The 19,217-nt window shown below is 39.1% G+C and overlaps 2 protein-coding genes across 3 annotated transcripts in view; both read left to right on the top strand.

Annotated features, from left to right (window-relative positions):
* Nucleotides 1-19,217, top strand: part of necab2 (N-terminal EF-hand calcium binding protein 2) — a 521,316-nt gene that overhangs the window by 394,891 nt on the left and 107,208 nt on the right. The gene's annotated exons all lie outside the window — the stretch shown is intronic.
* Nucleotides 15,807-19,217, top strand: part of il34 (interleukin 34) — a 64,601-nt gene continuing 61,190 nt past the window's right edge. The window contains exon 1 of one of the 2 annotated variants that reach the window (XM_044035780.1): nucleotides 15,807-16,031. The gene's annotated coding sequence lies outside the window, so the exon portion shown is untranslated. Of the gene's footprint in view, nucleotides 16,041-19,217 lie in introns of both variants that reach the window. The other variant, XM_044035779.1, reaches the window with a different exon arrangement.

Genomic DNA, 19,217 nt, shown 5'->3' with positions numbered 1-19,217 from the left:
AGATACAGTAGATAGATAGATAGATAGATAGATAGATAGATAGATAGATAGATAGAGTAGATAGATAGATAGATAGATAGATAGATAGATAGATAGGTAAGACGTTTGTTGATTTATCAGTGGGAAAGACTCTGGTGTCTGTGAACTGACTGACCTGGCTTGACCCTTTGAACAGATAAATAAAAAAACATAAATAAAAAGAATGTTGAAAACCATGTAGTATTGAATTGCTGGGTCATAAATGCGGACATTTACTATAATTATTAATATACACTGCAGGGGGTTTTTTAAGAGAGAAAAAGAGTGTGACGGTGAACACTGATGACGTGCTGTGGGGGGATAGTAGAAAAGGGGGAATTCTAAGGCTCCTTATTTTATGGGAAAACAGTCGTTTTAAGCATGATTATATGTAGTGTGAATAATTAGCAAGCAAAGCTTTAAAGTGATCCTGTTACCCAATTTAGAAAAAAAAACCTGCACTATCGCTAAGAAAACATTTCAGAGTTGCAGAGTCCATTAAAAAAAAATCACTGATTTGTTTTGGGCTCTCAGGTTTACATCAGTCCTCACCTTTCGTGTCGACATGAAATAATACATTTTCTGGATGTGTTCCCATAAAGTTGAGTGAGAAATACTGAATTTTACTGTATGATACTGTACTGTACTGTGTGTGTGCAGGAGATGTTATTATTGATCCCAAATGAGGCTTAATCACTTAATCACCTAGCAGGCGTTCAGGGGGTTTTCTCCTGCTGCTTCTCACATGAGCTCACTTGAACCTTGTTTACCATGTTTAATGTGTGTGCATACTCTGATTATATACTCTTTGTTTGCATGCGTATATACTTCATGTTCTCACACTCTTTTGAATTGTTTAACTTGTTGGTTTCCTGTTTTATTTTGAAGTCCTCCCCAGTGTGTGTACCTTCCTGTCTGGTTGTCCCTCCTCTGCGTTGATATGATTCACCTGTGATTCAGTTGACTCTCCGGGTTTTCAACAGCTCAGCTATTAGCAACTATTTCTGGTAAGTTGTCAACACAGGTCATTTTGTATGACTCTGATCGAGCTGACTTGCGTCATTTTGCCTCCTTTGTTCATTCTTTTTTACTCAAAATCCTTTTTTTTGTTTTTGGCCTACAACTGGGTCCTAAAATCTGTGCTAACGTGACACGCGGTCAGCGCTATGGTCAGCTTTCGGACACAGGGTATAGTGATGGGATGAAGTCTGTCTCTTTTCAAAGATGCGGTTCTTTTGGCTCCTCTATTTCTATCTTTATCTTTACTGTCCTTGCTGCTGTAACAAAGTAAATTTCCCAACTGTGGGACAAATAAAGGACTATCTTATCTTATCTTATCTTATCTTATCTTATCTTATCTTATCTCATCTAACCAACCTGCATATCATTGAAATGCAGCCAGATGCTGTTCCCGTTCATGTGCCAAGTTCTATGTGGACACCACAGTCGTCCTGTCATTCCTTGTTTATGGCGTCTGGTATAGGAAAGGTTGTTATAAATGTCTAATATTTTATTTTACTTTCTTCAGCGGATGGTCACATGGTGCAAACAAACTCTCATTCATGTGAACACACTCATGTATAGATGGCTGAAAACATATCCTGGCTATGTTGAATGTTGTGAAGGCTTCAAAATGAGTGTGGAGGACAGGACAAAAGGTCAGGGAGGTCCGGGGGGCAAGGAGGAGCAGGGAGGAGCAGGGAGAGAGCATAAATCCATCGTAAATGTCCTCATTGTCCCCGTCTGCTTTTCCTCTTACTGCATAATCTCGTTGGCTACATTTGAGGAGATAAAAGATAAAGTCTTTTTTAAGAGGCATACAGATGACTGATAAGATCAAACGCCAACGCTACATTATTCAAAGTGAGGCTGACCAACACGTCAATCAGACGTGACTCTACTCCACTGCCCTGCACCTTATCGGGCTTAGAGTCAGAGAGGATGAGCAAAAGAGAGCTTAGCATCCTCCTTCATCTCCATCGTCTCCCGGAGACAGAGCCTCCTGCCAGGCTGCGTTTGTGTTTCTGTTATCAGATCAGAGGAGCAGAGTTTCAGCAGGGAGCTTCTTTCTCCACACGTCGGCTCTCAGCCCAGACAGCAAGTCCAGTCGTCCCGCAGAGACAGAGAGAGGCTCTTTTTTTCACACCGGTCTGCCAGAGGACACGAAATAACATGTTGAGAGCAGAGTACAAAATAACAGAGATTTGTAACTGAAGCAGAGAGTTTTGAACTGTAAATGATACGTGAAAGAAACACAATAATCTCACACATTATTGCACTTTTATACACAACTCTGCTCAGCTTGACTCTACTCGTTTTTTTGGGGTTTATTTACTTTTACATTAGGGATGGTCCCTTGGACCTGGTACTTTTTTGGAGGCGAGCTGAGCCGATTCTAAAAGCGCGACGTCTGACACAAGAATCAAACCGAACTGTAGATCAGTTAAAAAAACTTAAAAATTCTGAAAACCTGCGTTCATCTCCAACATCTCAGACTGTGCGGCACGCTCACTGTAATATAATACACAACTCCTATCATTAAACTTTACAAAGTGTGCTTTTTTGCCTTCTTATGAGTTGTTGAGTCAAAGCTATGATTCATTTCATATCTATATCTATATATATATATATCTATATATATATATATATAGATATATATATAAAGATATATATATAAAGATATATACATATTATATATGTATATATATATATATTTATATATGTCTATATGTGGCATACATATGTAATATGAAAAACGAGCCAAGCAAACTTTGAACTGTGACATATTTCCAAAATTCCAAATTTCTTGGATCTGCATCTGCATCAGCCTTTATCTTGGCAGTAACTTTCCCAAAAAGGCTTTTACAGGCTTGTTCATTCCACAGCTGATGGCATTTTTCATTTATGTGACATTTATGGGATTTATGGGATTTTAAGCAATACCGTAAAAAAAAAATGCTCCAGAGAATGACCTCCCAGGCTACCTTGAATATTCTACCACCACAAACACGAGCGAGTTCGGCTCCAGTGAATTTTATGTGATTTGAAACCTCATTTTCAAACACATTTTCCTTAGTAATGGCTTCAAACGCTCTTAAAAGGAAGCGCCTTCATACTGTAACTGTCACACTGTTCATGTAACAAATCAGATTGGCCCCACTTTAGCTTTGAAGCTACATTCCCCCTTTTTTCCAGCAGTTGTAAACTTAATTTCACACCTGATAATGTAATGGGCTCGTGTCGCCTTTTACAGCTTGTTTCAATGATCTGGTACCACCTTGTATAACCCGACTTTATGAGCAAACACACAGAGAGCAGGAGATTTGCCTCGCAAAAGACCTTTGATCAGTGGGCGCTGGAATCTTCTCACATTTTCCCAGATCACGACTCGAGTCCGTGTGCGCGCCGGTCAGTTCACACGGACACGCCTCTCTAACGTGTTCCACCATTTTTAGTCCAGGTCTTTAACAAGGGGCGGAGAAACAAGGAGAGTCAACGATTGGGAAGGCCCCACTCTGTTTTACTGACTAAAGACGACACACCTAAACACCTCGTGTGGTCGTCCGTGTCTCAGAATTTCAAAATCATATCATGGTCATGACAAAATACGCGATGGACTCTTTCCTCCGGGACATTCCTGTTATTTTTAGACTCTTCATTGGATTTGAACTCGTAGCCTGTGAAGCTCTGATTCAATAAGTCTCACTCACGTCCACTCATCGGCTCTATAATCCTGAGTAATTATTAAAATGTCAAATCTTTTACTCGTAAAACTTGACTGAAACACAGTAAAGAGCCGTGCGGGGCTTTTATTTTCTTTGAAGGAAGTGACTTTGACGTAGACTTTTGTCAATTTCATTTATTTATTTTCAATTCCAACGTGCTCTGTTGTTGTGGGAATGCGACGTGGATCTCAGATCCACTGTCTGATGATTGAATAACTCACACATCTCTGGAAATTAGTAAAAGAAAACTGTATATTTTTTGGGTGAAGTGGCCCTTTAACTCATGATACCTTATCATGCAACTCATATCATGCAAGGTGTGAAATTAGGTTTACGACTGCTGGAAAAAAGGGGGAATGTAGCTTCAAAGCTAAAGTGGAGCCAATCTGATTTGTTTACTCTAAACGTCATTTGTGTTAAACATGAACAGTGTGACAGTTATTAAGGCGCTTCCTTTTAAGAGCGTTTGAAGCGATAAACCCCCCTAATAAACACTTGAAAATTAGGTTTTTAAAATACCATACAATTCCCCAACAAACCTCCAGAGATGAGAGGGTGTTACTGTTATTACACAAAAAAAACAATCTAACACGGGTCACTATACAACTTTATCTATCGATCTATCTATAGTTACAATACTGCATCAAAAAAACAACAACAATTTAATGTCTTATAACAACTAATTAATCATTTAGAGGAGACAGTTTGATTTAGAGTGTTCATAAACCAACAAATACCTAATTACAAATCTACTGTCTGTGATATTACTGTACATGATAAACACCTTTTTCACATCAGATATTTGGAGAGAGTCGAGGAATGACATGGGACCAATTGCACGTATTTGCAGTGTAATTGAGCAGATCTGTGAAAAAGAACATTTGGTGTGCAAATGTGTTGCAGTCTAATGTCGTTGTGCGGGGGAAATAAATCAAAATCAAACATAAGCCAGGCCTTCAGTGCACTGACAGATATAAGTGAGAAAATGCAGCATTTGTGACATCCACACGATACTTTGACATTTTACAGACACTGAAAACAGAAAAGTCTGGAAACAAAACAACAAAAACAGATTTGTGTGGATTACAGTTAGGTAAAAAGCCATCTGACATACTGTAGATTTAAACAGATTATAAACAGCAGGGATTTCAAAACAAACACTCAACTAAAATAATAAACAAATACAGTAAAATCTTAAAACCCCCCAAAAGGTTTTGTTTAAAGTAGCAAGTTTTTAAAAATGACTTAAAATAACTCAGTTGGTTAAAATCAAGTTAAATTCTATAAATTGGTGGTAACCTGAATCTGGATTGAGACTGCGCCCAAAAAAGGTCTTTAATCTAAAATAAGATAGATAATACTCTTTATTATCGTCATAAAGTTAAGTCTAAAATTTGACATTCCATTTGCACACAAACAAAAAACAACAAGATGTCTTTTTCTTTTTTACTCTCCTTCAACCACTTACTTTAACCCTTTAACTTTCACAGTGTATTCTGTATAAACAGTATTTGGACTCCCTGGAGGAAAAGATCTTCAGTGTCCCAGTGGGAAACTTTGTTAAAAGAACCGTTGACTGTGGAATGTGCCTCTGTTCAAGTCAAGTCAATCCCAACCTCACAAACACAGTTTGCCTCAAAGGGTTCAGGGTTAATCCCTCTGTCCTTAGACCTGAACATACAGTGAGGAAAGACAAAAATGAAGAGCCAGAGAGGAGGAATCCTTCTGTCAGCACCTTTACAACCAAAACATCCAATTTTTACAGAGAGAGGAAACAGTTGAAATGTTTGTCTTTCAAAGTGAACACCTGAAATTAAAAAAACCTGCAGTCACTCCGCAAGTGGAGGACGTGGGGTTGACACACAGTCACGGTCCACACGGAAACAAAATTTAATCTAGACGCTTAATCCCAAACACACAGTGTGTGTGTGTGTGTGTGTGTGTGAGAGTGCCACTGCTGTAAAATGCTTCAGCCATCTTGAAGGAATTTATAGTCTTTCACAGTCAATAATGTTTACAACGTCAGGCCACCTTATTATGTGTCTGACCAGCAGCAGATCTGAGTTGAACTTTGTCTGTGTGGACACCAGCTGGTTGTTGCTCCTCTGAATGTCTTCCTCTTCCCTCCAACACTGGTACTAAAGAAGTGTGGCTGCTGCTGCTGCTGCTGCTGCTGCTGCTGCTGCTGCTGCTGCTGATGATGATGATGATTGTTGGGAACCTGACGGTGCTACGGCTTCCTGCATCTGTGTCAGTGATGGAGGCTTCGAGTGTGGATCACTGGGCCTTTTGGGGCGGATGGATACATGGTGAAGAACCTCAGTCTCGTCATCCCACTTGACCCTGACTACATGTTTGATTTGAGGTGAGATTATTATTATCATTGTTATTATTATTGTGTGGATGTACAGGTGATGGTCTAAGGAAGAAATTTGTGTATAAGGTGCTTTTAAAAACAGGTCTAAGACCTACCTGACATACAGTCCACTTAAAAAAAAACCAATTATAACCAGCAAGGACAAACAAAACTAAAATAATACAAAAAAACAGTAAAATAAACTAGTTTGAAGAAAAAGAATCAATTTAAATACTATATATTGGTGGTAATCTGAATGTGGAGTAAGATTATTTTTAAAACAAGGTGACCCCCACCCTTAAAAAATGACTTTAATATAATAAAAAACGTGTAAAATGATCTCTATCTAGCTAGTGTGTAGTTTGGGTGAAATGACTTTATTGATGTCCTTGGTTGGAGGCGATCTCAAAGCAGGTGCTTCACAAACGACCACGACAAATAAACCACAGTGTCATTTCTTATACTTGTTTGATATTTAGTGAGAAATCGTACAAATGCGTGTTAATTTTGTTTAGTTTAAAAAAAGTTTGAGTCTGTCTAATTTTATTTATACTGGAAAAGTCAAGAGCACTCGAGCTATAAACCTGTGAGTAAATCATTACTGTTAAGACAATTAAAACAGAGCATCCAGTGGCCAAAGTTGATTTAACTTTATTAAAACCAGCGATTTATTTGCCTGCTGTAACAATGCTTTTTTCTAAAAAACTTTTATTTGCAACAGTAGTTCATTTATTGATTTCCTTCCACTGGAATAAAAAGCTTAGTGTGTGATTTAATTTTTTAATCTTTAAAAGGGCTATTTCATAAAGTGACAGTGACACTGACAATGGTTAACACTTAATTTAAGTTCTTCCAGTGTTTTTTTTAAACCTTAGAGGGCAGTAAAAATCACAAAAGTGTAGATTTCTTTAATAGAGAGGTCTCAAACTTGTGGCCCTCCAGTTGATGAGTTTTTTCTGTATGTTTTTTTTTAAAGGGGACATATTATACCCTATTTGCCCCATTAAAATAGTTCCCTGGTGTCCTAATGAACATGTCAGTGACATGCTTTGGTCAAAATACCATAAGGATGAAGCATCATAGTAGTTCAATAACCCTGCTAAACCCGCCCCTTTCAGAACGCTCGGTTTTGTGCGTGGTCCCTTTATATGCAAATGAGACACAGGCAAACACACGCCCACTTCTTCCAGGGGGTTTCTGATTTGTCCTCTTTACAGCACTTTACAGCTCTATTCGTCTCCCCCTCCCTCCACTAGTTCTCTGACAATATCAACATGGCAGCGTGCGCAGAAAACAGCGAGAGTGGCGTCACAGGAAGAGACGTCCTACATAAGGATGGAGCCGAACACTGTCCAACTGTAAATCAGTTAAAAACACTTAGGGACACCACCGCTGATCCACCGCTGTATGTGACTGTATCAGACTGAGTCTGTGCTCCGGTCATGGAGGACGTACTGAACAAATATGTTTAATTAGGACGTGTCAGAATGGTCTATGGTTTATGAGCTCTATGTGATCTTTTCTTAACAATGTGTGTGTTTGTACGTCGGTGAAATACGTCCCCTGACTAAATACGGCGACCACTGGCAGCAGTCTGATGTGAAGTGGTGCGAACACACGAACACACGTTTGCTGACTTTATCCAGCACATTAGCTTCATATATAAAATCCTCAGTAAAACACTGTGCTCCACTGTGCAGCCACCAACAGCACACTTGTCCCTCCGCGTTGACATAATACCGCTCTTCCTCCCTCGCCTGCGCTCTCGCAGGGACAAGGTGGAGCTAAGGTGGAGCCACCAGTAAGTAAACTTACTGGTGGGCGGTAACATTTGCGGTGAAATGCGCATGCTGCCGTCATAAGCGCAGGGAATTCAACATCAAGCGTTTTATCGCCTATACTTACACTAAGGGGAACCACGAAAACATGACTGAGTATTGTTTTTCCACACTTTGGCGACTGGTAGGGCCTCCAGAGTCCCAAATATAAGTATTGAAATGGTTAAAAAGTTGATTATATGATTTTATGTGGGTAATATGTCCCCTTTAAGGCAAAGATTCATTTTACATCATGAATATTCTTTTTCTTTTTGGGTTTTACATTATATTGTTCCATGTTCCACACTTATTTTGAAATTCTGTGAATCATCATCAACAATATTGTCATTTTCATATGACCCACCCTTTACTGAACAGTAAAAGCTACACTTTTTCATTGATCTATAATTTGACTTCTTGATCAAAAATAAAATAGTACTATTTATTTCAGGGTTTTTTGTAAAACAGTCAATTGAAAAAAACAAACAAACATGGGTAGCAATAATAATTATTATATTTTAGCCTTAAAAATATAATCTTGGTTAAAGAGCTTTTACATACTGGTGTATTAAACATGAAAGAAGCAATAAAAACATTATTTTATTTAGCGCAGCTGTGACATAAATCCTTCCAATGATGTAATAACTATAACCAAATGTTTTAAAAACCTAACGTACAAACATATTTAATATCATGTTGTATCTGTTGTTATACCTGAGATGGATTGTTGGCCACATGTGGCCCGTGGGGCCACGAGTTTGACACCTCTGCCACACAGTATTAGTGAAGCAAGGAGTTTATTTAAAACAAACATCGCTTGACTTTCTGAGTGTGTGTGTGTGTCACATCTGATAAGATAAGTGAGAACAGGCCTTTAATCCCAGAAAACTCCTTTAGATCCTTGAACAAACACAGCAGCAGCAGCAGCAGCCGTCGTTGGTGTCACAGCTTCGCAGAGACTGACGCTGACAGACGATCACTCTAAAGCTCATTAAATGTTTTATTGCACATGTTGATGTTTGTTGGTCTACAGCAGAGGCACGACACTTTAATTCTCACTTTCTTTGTCACAATGTGATGATTGTGTGGTAATGGTTTTCTGGTCTTTGAATAGTAAAAGTGAAGACATTACACTGTTATCATTCTCATTACCACACTATTGTCTGGATATTTCTTTTTTAAAATAACATGGTGTTTTAAACGGAGAAGCCTTGTGTTGTAATAATGTACAAGTACAAATTTCACACATCTGTACTTTGTGTTTAATATTTCCAGCAACTTTTAGTTTCACGCCACTACATTTGCTAAAAAGACTGCATACTTGTACTCTATTTAACTGTCTTTGTTACTTTTACTTCTAAAACTTCAGGACATTTTATATCAGAAAATTACTTTTGATACTTAAGTACAATAAATGTCAAATACTTTAAGACTTACAGTAAAGTAATATTATAAAAAAGGACGTAAAAGGTGTACTTTTACTCCAAGACATTTCCCCTAAGACAATTTACTCTAATACTTAAGTACAGTACATATAATATACTTTAAGACTCCAAGTAATATTGTAAGTCATTTTCTGGTAAGATAGTTGTACTTTTACTTTTTAAGCAATTGCCGGATTCATACGAGTTTTAGGGCCACATTGAGAAAAACAAGAAAAAAAAGTCTTAATTTACGAGAATAAAGTCGTAATATTCTAAGCTGTTGTTTTAGCAGAGAAGAGTTGCCGACTTGGAGGAAATCGCTGCTTTTGTGGAGGGGGAAATATCTGGAACAGGTCGACTGCAGGGTCAAGGGTGGGTGCACCAGCGGGCCATTCAGAGGGGTTTTGTGGTTTCTCTAGTTCATCATATGAATCCATATGCCATAGGGTCTCTGCAGGTGTACTACCTCGACTCCTTCTGGATCCAAAATCTTAATTATCAGTCGGATCGTTTGTTGAGAAACCACAAAACCTCTCTGAATGACCACTGATGCATCCACCGATAACCCTGCAGTCGACCCGTTCCAGATATTTCCCCCTCCACAAAAGTCCGCCTGGTTCTTTGTGCGGAAAAGATACTTTTGTGATGCTGATGTGCCAAAAGATTAAGTATCTCCTTGTTTGTGTAATTCTAAACTACAACCGGTTTTCGAAGAGAGGTTTGAATATTACGACTTTATTCTCGTAAATTTATGACTTTATTGTCTCGTTTTTTTTCTAATACTCAAATACCCAGACAGGCCAAGAAAAATTTTTTTTTTTAATAAAAAGCTATAGCATATAGCAAGTATTGATTTTGAATTTGAAATAATTGATCCAAGATGGAACTGTTAAGTTGGTCACTGAATGCGATCGACAGAATGTGCAGGTTCTGGTGAACCTAGTTGCCCAGATGGGACTTTCATGGCCGGCTACATTTTGGACCGATGGGATAAGTGGAAAGTCGTGTGCCTCGCCGCACTGGATGTCGAGGATGTGTACATATTCACATTCATGACAATTGGAATGCTCTCCTTGGGATGTGGTATGATCCTGCAATATCGTAAACTGAGAAAGATCGGCAATGAGCACGTGAAAAGAATGGAGAAGCAAAGCGAGGCGAATGCTACAGATGAGAGGCATGAAACAGTCTATCACACCATCCAAGTTAATAGTTAACCTGATAAATTGACCTCTATTGATTGGATCATTTTGGGACTTTTGGGACGTTGAACATGCAACACATCGGGACGGTCACTCACGACGGAATATTATGGACACATGTACAGACACACATGGAGTCTGATTGACTTTCTAGAGCTAGACTGCATCTCTGAGTGCTGATGCTGAAACATGTTTTTGTCAAAATGTCATAAGAAAAATAAAAATGATGTATTGTATGATGAAAATATGTATTCTGTGGGTAATGGGGGCGGGACTATTATGTGTATTGTGTGAACTACACTAAGATGATGTGTGAAGAGTGATCTAACTGACATGACCAAAATAAACATATAAATAAATAAATCAGGAAAAAGAGGAAAAAACACACCCTTATATTTCTTTAGCTTATGTTGTTTGTTTGCATCTGTAAATTATTGTAGATATTATTGTTTTTTTCAGAAATTTAAAGTGGCTTTCTTTATTTTTGCTTCAGAACTTATTATAACAGCTTTTTTATAGTAACATTTTCATTTTAATCTGTGTTTTTTTTAACCAGTGCTCAGATTTTTGAGTCACAAATGTCAAATGTCAAATTGCTAAGTGAAGTCACATGAAGAAAACTATTTCCCCCCCTTCTTTCCCGTCTTTCCCTCAGGAGACGTTGGAGCCGTCCTTGAGACGATGACTCACGATGTACTGTACGTATAACCCCTGCACCCCCGGGGTGACCTCAGCAAATATGAAAACAACACATGACACGGAGCGCCATTTTCTCATCATATTACAAACAGAAAACAATAAATGAATTGTTAAGTTGAAGAAAAACAAAGTAAAACTAAGAGGGAACTCTGTATTTCACTTAGTAATTAAAGCAAAAGTAGAAAAGAAAGTTATGATACTGGACTTTTTGCCGATATCTAATATGATTGTGAGTCTCTTCTGTAGTGAAATATTTTTCATACTCATGTCGCTGCAGATTTTCTTCATAGAGCAAAAATAAATACACATAAATCGATTGTAGTTGTCGAGAATGACAGCCGATAATATCGTGTATCCTCAATGTAAATGTAAACTAAATGACTATGTCAGTAAAAGAACTTTAACTTTGCAGCAGAGCTTCAACTAACAATTATTTTCATAATAAGAAGCAACATATTCAATCAATCAATCAATCAATCGGCAGTCGTTTTCCCTCTCAATGTCCTGTCTGCAGTTCATTTAGCTTTAAGAGACACAAACTAATGTTTGCAAAAAATTCATTCATTCATTTATGAATTATCTACTGCTTTATTCTCCACATGAGGGTGATGGCAGAGACCAGAGCCAATCCCAGCTGACAGGATGAAAAGGTGGGGACAGGGCCGCACGGTTATAAATATAAATAAACCTCCTCAACATGGGCGGAGTCGTTATTTTAGGTGTAACTGAATCATTAGAGTCAGTCGAGTCAAAAAGATTTGTTCCCGAATCGTTCAGTACTTCCTGCATGAACGTGGCACACCACTGAACGTCGGGTTGTGATTCGGCTCACGATTGATCGCCGGCTTTCAGCAGTGCTGTCGCTAAATACACCAGACTCCTCTGTTAAATATTGACATTTTAGACATTTTCTCTGCTAAATCTTGTAGATTAAGCCACGTTTCTAGGACTTTTTAAGTGGTTTTAACGGACCTACAGCTCAACATTGTTCGCTTTGATTCTTGTGTTGGACGTCGGGCTCATGACTCATCACTCTCTGACGTCACTTATAGTATTAGCTCAGCTCGCTTGGAACCTCGTCAGGTAAAAAAAGCATGAGCTACCAGGTACATCCACTGAAGAAAAACACATTTTACAACTCAAGGCGCAGGTCGTGGAGGTCACACCCTGTTCACCGCATCACATGACCTCTGTGTGGATTCTCCTCAGCCCGTCGCATGTTATTGTAATCATGACACCACGGCAGGTTCCTCGTGTTTGCTTTTGCCATAAGGAAAAACACCATATGGCTGAAGGTGTCAATTCCTATTTATTTTACTAAGTGCTTTCCGTGTTTGATTATTTTAAAACTATGGTGCAAAATGACCAAAATATTCTACTCAAGCAAAAGCACTGTGACTGGAATTTGTGCAAAAGTAGAATTCCAAAAATAGCTGATTTCAAAATATAACCACAGTAACTTTGTAGCAGCTTTTTCAATCGAGACATAACAACAGTTTAAAGCAGGGCTTTTAAACCCAAGTGACTTGGGGAAGGTCATGTCCAACAGGCCCAACTTTTTGAGAAAAATCGATTTAAATTATAATATCGACGATGATATTTCCCAGAATTTCAAAATAAAAGTGTTTGTTCTGATGTGGTACGATAAATCGTTCACAATATAAATATATTTATAATGCCAAAAACAGAGAAAAATAGCAAATTATAAGTTGATATTAAGTGACGGGCTGCATGAAATTGATTGAGCAAGCTTGAGACCCCTGGTTTAAAGAAAACATATTTAAAGCTGCCGTGTGTAACTTCAAAAAGTTGAATTAAATTAAGTCTATCAAGAAGAACAATCACTTAAGTAAAAGTAAAAATTAAAGGCCTGAATTCTGTGACGTTTCAATTCCCCGTTCCTCTATAATTCCATAAATGTGACCGTGTTGCTCCGCTTCATGATTTACTCGCTGTATAAATGCAGTAATTAATGCCACACGGATCAGTGATGAATGATTTGCAGGCCATTCATGAGGCAGAAAGAGGCTTCAGCTGATGATGTTTTGCACTCAGTAAATCTATGAAGCAATAAATGCCATAAACCCTCTTCAATGAAACCTTTATGAAGGATGATTTATTAAAAAAGCTGTGATTTTGTAAGTGTAAACATATCTGCAACTCACAGCTGATTTACCATGACACTGCTTTTATTGACCACTTACCGTCTTTAACGACATTTCCCTAGAACCCTAGACCTGGTGTGACTTGACGTATACGTGGATATAACACCAAATGTGCCTCGGAGACGCTGCCGCTCTCCTGCGGGCTTTCCCCCGTCTGAGCTCAGCAGACATGTCTGGAGCGAGACGTGCGGTTGTGGTAACAGAAGTCTGTCCTCGGAGTGTCCACACGCATGATCTGGCTCTTTTTTCCTTCCTCCAATAATTGGATGAAATCCCTCAGCAACCTCTTCCACGTTTTTCCGTCAAATCCTGCGGCGCACTACGGTTCACCTGATCAAATCAGAGAGACCAAACGTCAGCAGCTCATCTTGACCTTGTGCCCACATGTGATGGCCTGACCCGCAGGTGTACCTAATAAAGTGGTTGTTCTAATTCAACCTTCCCTAAAATAGGTGGACTAATATGAATTCAATTACTGCTGCAGGCAGCGTTGACGGTATTCTTAGATCAAAGGCACATGAGGACATGAGGACATGAGGACATGAGCATCTTGTCTCTGTTCATTTTCAACGGGGGCAAAAGGTCGAATCGTTCAAAACGTAAAAAAGTAAAAGCGATAAAATTTAATGGAATTTATTATTTCATTTCCCACACAAACAAAAACAAGTGGATGTAGTCCTCCAGTTCCCTCATGGACGCCATTGTATAAATAAAAATATGTTTTATTGCCACCAGGGGGCGACTCCACTGGTTGAATGGAAGGTTGACACTGACACTGATACAAGTTTTCTGTCTGGTGTTGTCAGTGTTGGCCATGGATGGATGGATGGATGGATGGATGGATGGATGATGAGAGACACACTCTCTCGTGTCAGAATATTGAATAAAGAGGAGTCATGTTGAAACAGGCCATAACCTTGTGTGACCCCACTGAGAGGTGATTGATTAACAACTTTCCTCAATGTTAAGTGACAGAGAAGGACAGGAGTGAGGAGTGGACCAGACTCCTCCCTCCTCCTCCTCTGTAGCGATGGCTGGCCAGACAGGAAGCAGTACAGTCCATCACTAATTCTTACCTGTTGTTCTGTGAAGGAAGTGTCGTTACAGTGTCGTCCTCTGCCTTCTGTGTCCAGACAAATCACACACACACACACACACACACAGAGCATATAAACAGAAACAACACAAACACAACAAAATCAGAATATTAAGAGACAAAACAAAAACAAACGCACCAACAACATACCAAACAAAAACATCTTCAAACTCGGCCATGTGTTTAAATCACAAGGTTCTCGTTGCCATTTTAAATCAAACAAAAAACCCTCAAGACAGGGAAAACAAAGGCTGCCATAACTCTTCAAACACACACACACACGCACACACACCACACCAAATTTCTCAAGGGTCAACCTTTGTAACAACAAGAATTTGTTATTTTGGTCCAAAAACAACTTAGAAACTGTGAGATGCTTTGTTTTCCCTAAAAAGAGGCAGACAACAAACACAGATTATAAAAGTTCCATCACAAAAACACACGTCTCTTCTTCTTCTTCTTCTGCTTGAAGATGCTTTGGTGTGTGTGTGTGTTCATCCAGGGCCCCGTAAAAAAAATTGCAATGAGCTGAAGAGAAGCTGGTATGTCAATGGTTAACTTAGCTTTCAAAGTAAAATCCCCCCATGGAGTCATTTTATGAAAGGGTCTCTACAGTTCTGCTGCGTGGAGAGGAAAATCCCTGATGATCAATCGCTTCTTCTCCTCCAAGTGTATTTTTTTCACCATCAATGCTGTGGCAATATTTGCATCATAGAACAAAAAAAGAACAGAACAGGTATATCTATATATATACCTATATATATACCTATATATATATATATATATATATATATATATATATATATATATATATATATATATATATATATATATATAGGTATATATATATAAATTTAGCTTTGTTTGCTCCTGCAATTAAAGTGTAAGAAAAAGCAATTTTACTTTCATTCTTTTTCAAATATTTGCTTTTAATCAAAAGAGGCATTTTGCTTCCATGCATCACAAATTACATTATCACATCAAATAAACAAACTAAAAGTTAATTTGTAACATGAAACTTTTTTTTATTATCATAACTTGAATTAATTAAATGAATTATAACCAATTCAACTATCCCCTCACATTTCTTTACTTAAACCACATTAGTTCAGCACAACTATAATCACAACAGTTTGCAGAGATAAAAAGTGATTTTTGTTAGTCATTTTATGCCAAAGATGTTCAGAGAGAGAGACTGTGTGTGTGTGTGTGTGTGTGTGTGTGGAGGTGTGTGGGTGGGGTTGGTGCTTTTATTGTGAAAATCCGCTTGCGTCCATGTGCGTGTGTGCAGTCTGGAGCAGAGACGAGAGCTTGTTGCCTGTTGCGCACTCGCAGTCACGCACAGACAGCGTCGCTCAGCAGCCGCGTGGATGCTCGTGGAGCCTCGGATGGACGTCTTTTATTTTGTGATTTTTTTAAATACTTATATTATCATTGGATTCCTATTCCTGTCTGATCCGTCCGCCGTGTTTTATTTCCTCCACTGGGTCTCATTTACAGCGTGGGACCTCTGGGAAAGTGACGCTCAGGTGCTCAAGGTTCGTTTGTTTATCTCTGCTCTGTGTTCTTCTATCTGTTACCTTGTTCTGGCTCAGAACTGGAGACCAAAACCTGGTCCTAATGAGGCACAACCTCTTGTGTAGGGTTAATTTAAATGTTAGTGTTAAGTGGTTATGGTTAAGGTGAGGGTGGAACCTTTGTGTCCTGCAATTGTCCCCCATCAAAGGCTACTTTCAGTTTCACCAGGTGCGTCGTTTTAATTCTCATTACTACTTCCGCTCCAGTTTAAAAGAAATAAATAAATACATCAGTGATAGCATTGTCTTTGTTGCAGCGTTGGTCACGCAGAGCTGTTTTTTGACTCCCAGTGAGGAATTGTTTTGCAACTCATGCATCTGCCTTTAAAATGCTTGTCAAAGGCTGACAAGAGTTCAGATTACACAATTTAAAAAACGTGCCTGTGCGTTCAAACGAGACGTGACTCCCCCACACGCAGCTGCAGAGGGAGGGTGAAGTAAGAGTAAAGGATCAATAAATCAGTATAAATCTGAATCCCCCGGAGAGAGCAGCAGAGGGCTTCATCTCCAGCTTCTGACTGCAGCTGCAAAAAAAGCTGTGAGCGCTTTGAAAACACAAAAACTAAAGTCAACAAACAACACAGTCAACACTAACCCTTGTTTTTAATCATATTTTTAGCAGCAAAACACAAAAGGGGTTGAGGAAGAAGCCAAACCCCTGGTTATTTGTTTAATCTGTGACAAATGAACAGTATGACACACTGTGATATCTGTGTGTGTGTTTAATCTGCAGCTCTTCAGCCACACACTCAAGTCACAATCACTTATTTTGCACTCGTAGGTTTGGAGTTTTAAGACATATTGCATCCTTTGACTCATGTCCTCCACACACAGCACATGGCAAACATGTAACATATTGAATAAAAATGCGACAAAATGAGTAAAACGTGTGACATAATAGACAAAATGAGTGAAACGGGCTCCAGATGCCATAAAACACTCTCCGAGTCTCATGAGCCGCCTGTTCGCACTCTCCAGTCATGTAGGTCGTGGTTGTGCTTTTGGAGTTTTAAGACAAATGCGTCCTTTGACTCATGTCCCACACACAGCACTTGATAGAATAGAATATTGTATTATAAGTGTTGAGATAAAAGTGATCCAGATAAAACACTCACAGTGTCTCATGAGCCTCCTGCTCTCACTCTCTCCCCTCAAGTCAAATCGCTTTATTTGCACCAGTAGGTTCTTGTGCTTTAGCGTTTTAAGATGCATGCCTCCTTTGACCTAACAAACGTGATGAAATATTGTATATAAATGTTATAAAAATGACTAAAAAGAGGGACATAAAAGCCATAAAACACTCAGCGTCTCATGAGTCTCCTGTTCCCACTCTCTGTCACTCTCCAGTCATGTAGGTCGTTGTGCATTTGGACTTTTATGTATTTTTAAGACACACGCGTCCTTTGACGCATGTCCTCCACACAGCACATGACAAACATAGTAAAATATTGTGTCTAAATAACTAAAAAAGAGTGAGATAAAAGTGGTCCAGACAACATAAAACACTCTCCTCCGGATCTCCTCCCACTCTCACCGTCAAGTTAAATCACTTATTTGCTACAAATGTTATAAACATGAGCTACATATGTATGTGTATATATATATATATATATATATATATAGCATTTGAGAAGTCCTGCACATTTTCCGACTCAAAAAATGACTCAAGTAATCCAGAAAGTAACCAACAGATTAATCGATTTATGAAAATAATCGTTAGTTGCAACACGAGAGGAAAATCTTCACAAGTGAATTAAATGCTGTCTATGTCGCCAACTCACAGTCCTAGTGATTTATGCTGAGGTACCACAAGGGGGAGCCTGCGTCTTTCCAAATGCGTCTTGTGGTGCATCTGTCACCACAAGGTGGCAGCAAACATTTAGTGAGTGTACTTCAGAGTTTGTAGTTTTAATTTTTTACATTTTTTGGTGGTCAGGAGAATCATGACATGGCATTTTTGTTTTTGTGCGTCATGTTAGCAACGCTGAGTGTTTGACAGCCAGAAGCCAATAGTCAGTACATGACTGAACATGATGATGATGCTGCTGCTACTGTAGTAATGCTCCTGATAACATCTAAACCAAACGTGACATCATCTTACCTCTGCTCTGACTGCTCTTTCTAGTTTCTCCCTCTAATTCTTCCTCTTTCCCCTCCTGGAAATGTTCACACTAGCTTTATTTACACGAAGACAAACTACACTAGTGGTTTGGAATCACAGGGAACTAGGGCTGCACAGTATTGGGGAAAAAACTGACTTGTGTGTGTGTGTGTGTGTCCGGCTCTCCAGCCGCTGTAAATACAGTTACATCTCACTCATGCGGCACAACTGTGCTTTTCATTCTCAGAAAGTTTTTAGGTTTATGACAGAAAGTTGCTGGATTTTTATGGAATTAGATTTGTGTCAATATTTTCCCTGGTTTGTTCTTTGCGCTGTGTTTTTTTTTGTTTGTGTGTGGGGCCTTAGTAAGCTGCCTGCTGATTGGCTTCTGAGTTTTGAAGCGACAGCTCAAATTCCAGATGGATAGCGACTCCAAGCCCATGATGACTTCCGGTCCTTTGAGTGAGGGAGCGCAGAGAACAAGTGAGGGAGCGCAGAGAACCAAAGAACAAGTGAGGGAGTGCAAAGAAAAAGTGAAGGAGCACAAAGAACAAGTGAGGGAGCAAGTGAGGGCGCAGAGAACAAGTGAGGGAGCGAAAGAAAAGTGAAGGAGCGCAAAGAACAAGTGAGAGAACGCAAAGAACAAGTGAGGGAGCGCAAAGAACAAGTGGGAGAGGAGAAAAGAACAAGTGAGAGAACGAAAGAACAAGTGAGGGAGCGCAGAGAAAAAGTGAAGGAGCAAAGAACAAGTGAGGGAGGGCAAAGAACAACTGTGAGAACGCAAAGAACAAGTGAGAGAATGCAAAGAACAAGTGAGAGAATGCAAAGAACAAGTTTGGGAGTGCAAAGAACAAGTGAGAGAACGCAAAGAACAAGTGAGAGAAGCAAAGAACAAGTTTGGAAGTGCAAAGAACAAGTGAGAGAAGCAAAGAACAAGTGAGAGAACGAAAGAACAAGTTTGGGAGTTCAAAGAAAAGTGAAGGAGCAAAGAACAAGTGAGGGAGGGCAAAGAAAAGTGAAGGAGCGCAAAAGAACAA

Source organism: Solea senegalensis, linkage group LG10 (assembly GCF_019176455.1).
Source record: "Solea senegalensis isolate Sse05_10M linkage group LG10, IFAPA_SoseM_1, whole genome shotgun sequence".
Classification (NCBI taxonomy): domain Eukaryota; kingdom Metazoa; phylum Chordata; class Actinopteri; order Pleuronectiformes; family Soleidae; genus Solea; species Solea senegalensis.
The sequence above is the reverse complement of the archived record's forward strand: the minus strand, read 5'-3'. Positions and strand labels throughout refer to the sequence as shown.